Raw genomic sequence first — 6,924 nt, forward strand, 5'->3', positions numbered from 1 at the left:
TTAACTTGTTAAAGGAGAAAAATGTGGAAGCCCGAATTCGTCATTTCTCTTCCAAGTCGCCTCCCCTTTGAAGTCCTGCAGCTGCTGGGCAGCAGCGCCTCTCCCTTACTGCCTCGGCTGGGCTGGGCCCGTGAGGGAGCAGTAACGCTGTAGTGGGTACGGTTATCCTTCAGGTAATTCAGAATTATCCCAAAGCAAATTTTGTGGTTTATTGGGCTCTGTGCTGTCTCAGAATAACTTTCTATTTTTCCAATGCGGGGTGAGTTTTGTTGCCTTGTCTCCTGCTTCATGATGAATGATTGAAAAATAGTTCTTCTTTAAGTAATGTGCTGTCTTGCCGTCATAACCATGTATTTTTCCCAGCCCCTTCTTCAAGGGAAAGTAGAACACTGCTTTTATAACCCTTTCAAAATTAATTGATTCTGCTTAGACTGAACAGTATTATAAATCCTAATACCATATATATATATTTTTAAATATATATGTATGTATATATAAATATTATATTATCACAAAAACATTTCCAGGTGACGTTTTTGTTATAAAAATCAGCCTGTATTTCCCCTGGTTCCTCCAGGTTATAGGACAAAGTTCCAATCATTTAATGTTTGTACTAACAGTAGATTTTATTTGCATCGACACACATTCAATTTTCTTGAAGCAATATAAAATGATGTCCCGTTTTATTCCAGCCAGAAGGGTTGTGATTTCACCTAGGATGTAAAATCACCTGACCTGTCTTGACTTACACGTGCATTAATTGCACAGCCACCTCTCAGTGCATTAGGGATTCAGGATATATACTTTGATCTGCATTTTATTGTGCTTTTATTCCCAAATGGAGTCACTCCAGAGATACAATCAATATTCACTTTTTCTAAAACATAAAATTGTTTTCTGCTTAAAAGGATTGTGAAGAGCATTAGTGTTCCATTAATAAATCTGAAACCTCTGTTGTGTCTTCATGAGATATGTTATCTTAAAAAAAACCCACAACCCTGAAACAACTTGGAGATTACACTGCTAATATTGCCGTGTACAGTAGTTGTATTATAAAAACTTGCAATAATAGATGATATAGAAAAAGATCTGGTGTTTATTTTCCTCAATTAGAATAAGCGTATACAACCTGAAGACATATAAAAAGGAAAGTAAAAGAAACATACAATAAAGAGGAGACCTTAGAAGAATGTATCCAGCTCACATAAATAACCATAAAAGTTAGCAGATTCACCCTGAACACGCTCTGATGAAGCATAGCCCCAGCGTTGAAACTTGGGGTTTAATTCCCAGCTCTGCCTTCCTGCTGTCGGATGAGTGGCAGCTGGGTGCCTCGCCTCCCTTGATCCGCCTTGAAGTTACACTTCACAGAACGAATGGGACCCGGCCACCCCGGCGGCTCTGCCCTGAGGGTCCCTGCCCCGCTTCCCAGCTGTAACGGAGGAGGTCCTGACCTAGACAGCCACATCTACAGCCACCGAGTGCTGCCTGCTGTGGCTGCAGGAACGGAGGCATTGATAGCAGGCGAGTGGTTAGATACACATCTGTGTAGTTGTGCAGAAGGCAGTCGGACACAAAATGCAGTAGAAGATTACAAACACAGACCTTGGAAGGTAGTGATGTCTGCAGGCAAATGGGAATCCACAGGCAAGGAACGGCCAAGCGCAGCTGTGGCACCTGAGAAGGCTTCCAACAGGTTTTAAAGCGTTTTGCACGCTCCTGTAACACAGAGTATTGTGTCTCTGCCATGCCCAGGGCTGTTAAAAACCAGTGAACCCCAATGTTGTTCTTTCTAAACGGAGCAGTACCAGATTTCCTTTGAATGTTAAAGAAAGCAAGGTGTCGCCTTGTTCATTAATCCTTTCCCCCTCCCAAGACCAAAAGCATAAAGCTTTTGAACACCAGGATAGTTCCCTAATTGCGGGCAAAAAATGCTGAGTTATTTACATCATTCGAGGCAGTCTCAGGGTATGTGCCACCTCAGAAAGTGGCTTTGTTTACCAGAAAGTGCAATGTAAACTCTGGGAAACTCCTGGAATTGCACTTAATCTGGACTTAGATATAGGTACTTCTGTATAGCACAGAAGAAGTAGTTTGGACTCTGGATGTTTTGCATTTCTTATGTATTTGTGCATTTGTATGTCATTAAAGTTATCATTAACCCCTTTTCTAAATCCAAATCGAAATGCATCATGACCATTTTGCAGCTTTACATTGGCTATTTTTATCTGAATAACTAAAAAGATGTGCGTATGAAACTCAAGCTGCCCAGAGAGATCATTAATATTACAACAAAACCAATCCTGGCAGCAGTCAGTGATTATTTCAGAAGGATCTTGGAGAGCCTGCCGGCGATGAAAAAGCCTTTTTTCACCCTCTCATAAACTTGTCCCTCACCACAAAACCCTATTAAATTATGTCTTCTGCAGACAAGGGCTCAGTGAGTTTGGGCTGTTTCAAAGAGAAGGAAAGCATTTCTGTCCCACTGGAGGATGCCCTGCCAGCACACAAAGAGAGAGTCCTACTTGAGCCGCGGTGTCACTTTGGCTGGGGACAACCCATCACTGCACGTGGGGATGGTGAGGTGCTTTTGCTTCAGGCAGAGCAACCTGTAAAAACAACCTGTACTGATTAATGGAGCTGTTAAAAGCTCTTCTGCACTGACAAAACTCTGGCCATGTGGAAGAGAGAGAGGCAGTGAGTAGAAGCCATGGGTGATACCAGAGTGGGAGACGAGCAGAAAACGTGTGTCCCTGATTCTCGAAGCCCCCAGGGAGATGTGGCAGTACAGGAAAGCAAAACTCAGGACAACACATTCAGCATATGCCCTGACTTTTAAGATGTTTATTTAGTTCTCAGGCTGCAGTGGGACTCTTCAAAGACCCATCGCAACCGCTGGGCTCACAGCGTGGTTTTGATATCTGCCACCAGCTCCATGGGCAGCTGGCCACGCTAACTGCAGGCTTTTTTAAAGAGGAGGAAAGACATCACAGAAAAAAAAATAAATTAATGTAATAAGCAACAAGAGTTTTTATACCAACATACAGACTCTAGTAACACTAATGAGTTTATTAGTGTCTCCCTGCCCCCAAAGCAAACTGCAGACTTCAGAAGAAAAATTTGACCTGCTGAGTAACAAAGTAGGCTTAGATTTATGTTAACTGGAAAAATCTACTTATTTTATTCTATTATTCTCTCTTCCTTTAGGCAGCTGCACTAGAACAGATTACAGATAAAAGTGTACTTTAACGTATTAGATCTTGTTTTGCTCTGCACGATGTATTTGAGGGATGACTGTTCCAGACTGTGCCGCGCTCAGTGCATGTCTGCAGCCAGACAGGCATGTGGGTGTATCACTGTTAGCTCTTATTTTCCCCACTCACAAAAATGAAAAGTGGTAATTTAGCAACGATGCTGGATTCCCACCCTCCCTGAGCGAGAGAGCAAGGTGGCCATCAGTCCAGCGTGCGTCACCTGTGAACTTCTTTGAGGCAAAGGTGGGAAAACCCAAACATATGCCAGGAACCAGTCCGAGATTGCAGCACCTGCGATGCACAGGAGCAGAAAACTACCCACTGCTGGATGAAGTGCTGCAGCTTGGGTTCCTGGGCACTACCACTGTCTAATTAGCCTCTCATTAGTCATTAGTCAACAAGTCATTAGTCACAGGCAACAGTGTGCCCTGTGGGGCTGTGCACCTTCCCTGGAGGAATGGACACTGCCTTCTCCAACAGCCAGGGAAAAGGCGGGCTGAGGACATGCACTTTGCTGTTTTGCCTGCGGATAAGCTTGGCTACCAGACTGCCAGGCCAAACGGATTCAGTAACTGCTGGCAGGAGACTCTGGCTCACAAGATGGACATGCACCTTTTAAGTGGTCGAGTCTGGTCAGTGCCATACAGGTCATAACCAACCTTTTAAAATCTGGTTTATGAGCAGGACAAGGCTCCCTGGGTGTCTGCAGGGATCTGTATCCAGATCCCCGCACAAGGCACACGGGATCTGCAGCTGGGGCGTCCCATGCTGGGGCATCACCGTGCGCTGGACCGCTGCAGCCTCTGGGCAACACCGCACCCAGAGCAGCAGTAACACAGTGTAAGGCCCTTGTCCATCAGGAGGGTGGCAATTTCCTTGCTGAACAAATCTGACTAAATAATAATCCTGGGGCAACCAGTTTGCCTTACTGTCTCCCTTGCATCTGTACAGCATCTTAATGCCAGCAAAGGCACAGGCAGGGCTGCCAACAAAAAGCACTGACTTCCAGAGCATAAATTGCAGTAATACTTCCTTCCAAACACCAGGTTTGCCCACCCTGTTTGGGGCAGCTTCGGGAGATGATGGTTTACTCCCTCCTTCCCACTCTCCTCTCCCGCAACGGTCTTCCCCATTTGTGCTGGCCATTGATTCCAAACGCAGGTTTTAGGATAGCTCATTTGCCTCTGCAAGTCAAGCAGTGGCAGCAGCTGGGATGCGGATGCCCAGGACCTTTCTTTGCCCTCACAGAAGCTTAGATCCCATCTGTAACTGGATCTCTCTTATCTGTAACACAACAAGCAATTCCCTTGCAGTAGCAAAAGCTGAGACCAGTTACCAGGCTGTGACGGTCCAGATTTATTAGGCTATCTGCCACTTGAAACAAATCTTCAGCCAGAGATCTGCAGGTGCTATGGCAGAGAAAAAGCACTTTCCTTCTTTGTCTCTTCGCTGCCCTGTTGTAAGAATTTGACAAAACCTCATGCTGCAAATCATCAGCTGTGGCAGGGAGCAGCCGCTACTCTCACTTTGCACTCTTACTTCATTACCTGTGTGTCATCTGTAGCGTGGAGTGGCCCAAAAGCTGTGAAGAAGGTGCTCGGCCCCCACCTTGTGAAGGATGAGGGCAAAGGAGCTCAGCAGGGTTTGGAGGGAACAACCTGTTTGTGGAACAAGATTTACGGTGTCCCTGGGACCTCTCTGATCCCATTAATTCCTGAGAGCAGGGCGTCAGCACAGTATCAAACACATGGTATGTATCAAACTCGTGGCACTTGCACTGTAGCCTGTGGTTACCGAACACCCATAAACAACAAGTTAAAAGTGAGGAATAAAACAAAATGCTGCAAGGAGCTACAGCAAGAAAGCGTCAGAGCATAGCACCCTTCCCGGTGAGCGCAGGCAGGAGGCAGAGACCACTGCTTGATGTTGCCTAGCAAAACTAAATGCAAAACTGGCCACTGCTGGCACTTGGAGAACTTGGTACATGGATCTGAACTCCACGGCTTTGCTAAGGGCTCTCCTCTTCCTCATCTTCCTCCTTTGTCTAACCTGTCCCATAACCTGAGTTAAAGCACCTACAAAGCTCTGGGCATAGACCCCATCTATCCCCTACCAGACACTGAAAATGGCTCCATTTGTGTGAAGAATCAGGTCACTTCTATTGCCCCTGATGGCATAACAAAGTGGGAGCTTTTTGGAGCAGCTCTGTACACACCACTGCATTTAATGAAGGACTAAGTTGTTTGGGCAGCGGTATTAATGAGACCACAAAGGGCACTGTTAGCGTTTTAGGGTCAGTGTGATGTGGATGTTTGGCAGAATATAATGTCAACATAACAAATATAACGCCATCACATAACAAATATAACACCATCACATAACAAATATAACACCATCAACCAACAAATATAACACATATAACACCCAGGGCCCTCGAGGCAGCAGGCGAGGGTGCAGGGGGGCCCTCGGTGCCAGATAAATGAGGGATTTGCTCTAGCGTCATTTTGCTTCCCTTCTCTGCATCTTTCTCCTTGTAGAGGTGTTCTTCTCAGTCACCTCATCCAGCATCGAAATAACAGAAAGACAATTGCTGCCGGGCGCTGGGTGTTAAGAAACACTCGTGGTGGTCAAGTTCAGCTGAAGTCATAGAATCATAGAATTGCCTAGGTTGGAAGGGACCTTTCAGATCATCGAGTCCAACCATCAACCTAACTCTGACAAAAAACATCACTAAACCATGTCACTAAGCATTACGTCTGCCCATCTTTTAAATACCTCTAGGGATAACAATTCCACCACTTCCCTAGGCAGGCTTTTCCAATGCTTGATAACCCTTTCAATGTAGAAATTTTTCCTAATATCCAATCTAAACCTCCTCTGGAACAACTTGAGGCCATTTCCTCTTGTCCTCTCGCCTGTTACTTCGGGGAAGAGACTGACCCCCATCTCTCTACACCCTCCTTGCAGGCAGTTGTAGAGAGTGATAAGGTCTCCCCTCAGCCTCCTTTTCTCCAGGCTGAACAACCCCAGCTCCCTCAGCCACTCCTCATAAGACTTGTGCTCCAGACCCCTCACCAGCTTCATTGCCCTTCTCTGGACACGCTCCAGAGTTTTCCCTGTAGCGAGGGGCCCAAAACCGAACACAGTACTGGAGGTGGGGCCTCACCAGTGCCAAATACAGGGGGCAATCACTTCCCTAGTCCTACTGGTCACACTGTTCCTGATACAGGCCAGGATGCTGTTGGTCTTCTTGGCCACCTGGTCTGGCTCATATTCAGCCCTCTGTCTGCCAACACCCCCAGGTCCTTTTCTGCCAGGCAGCTCTCCAGCCGCTCTTCCCCCAGCCTGTAGCGCTGCATGGGGTTGTTGTGACCCAAATGCAGGACCCGGCACTTGGCCTTGTTGAACCTCAGACCATTGGCCTCAGCCTATGGATCCAGCCTGTCCACATCCCTCTGCAAAGCCATCCTGCCCTCAGGCAGACCAACGCTCCTGCCCAACTTGGTGTCACCTGCAAACTTACTGAGGGTGCGCCCGATCCCCTCACCCAGATGGTTGATAAAGATACTAAAGAGAACCGGCCCCAATACCGCACCCTGGGTCAGGCACCGGGGCGCACTATGTCCCAAATACCGCATCAAACACCAGGCCGCCGTTCCTCCGGACGGGG

Source organism: Rissa tridactyla, chromosome 3, assembly GCF_028500815.1.
Source record: "Rissa tridactyla isolate bRisTri1 chromosome 3, bRisTri1.patW.cur.20221130, whole genome shotgun sequence".
Taxonomy (NCBI): domain Eukaryota; kingdom Metazoa; phylum Chordata; class Aves; order Charadriiformes; family Laridae; genus Rissa; species Rissa tridactyla.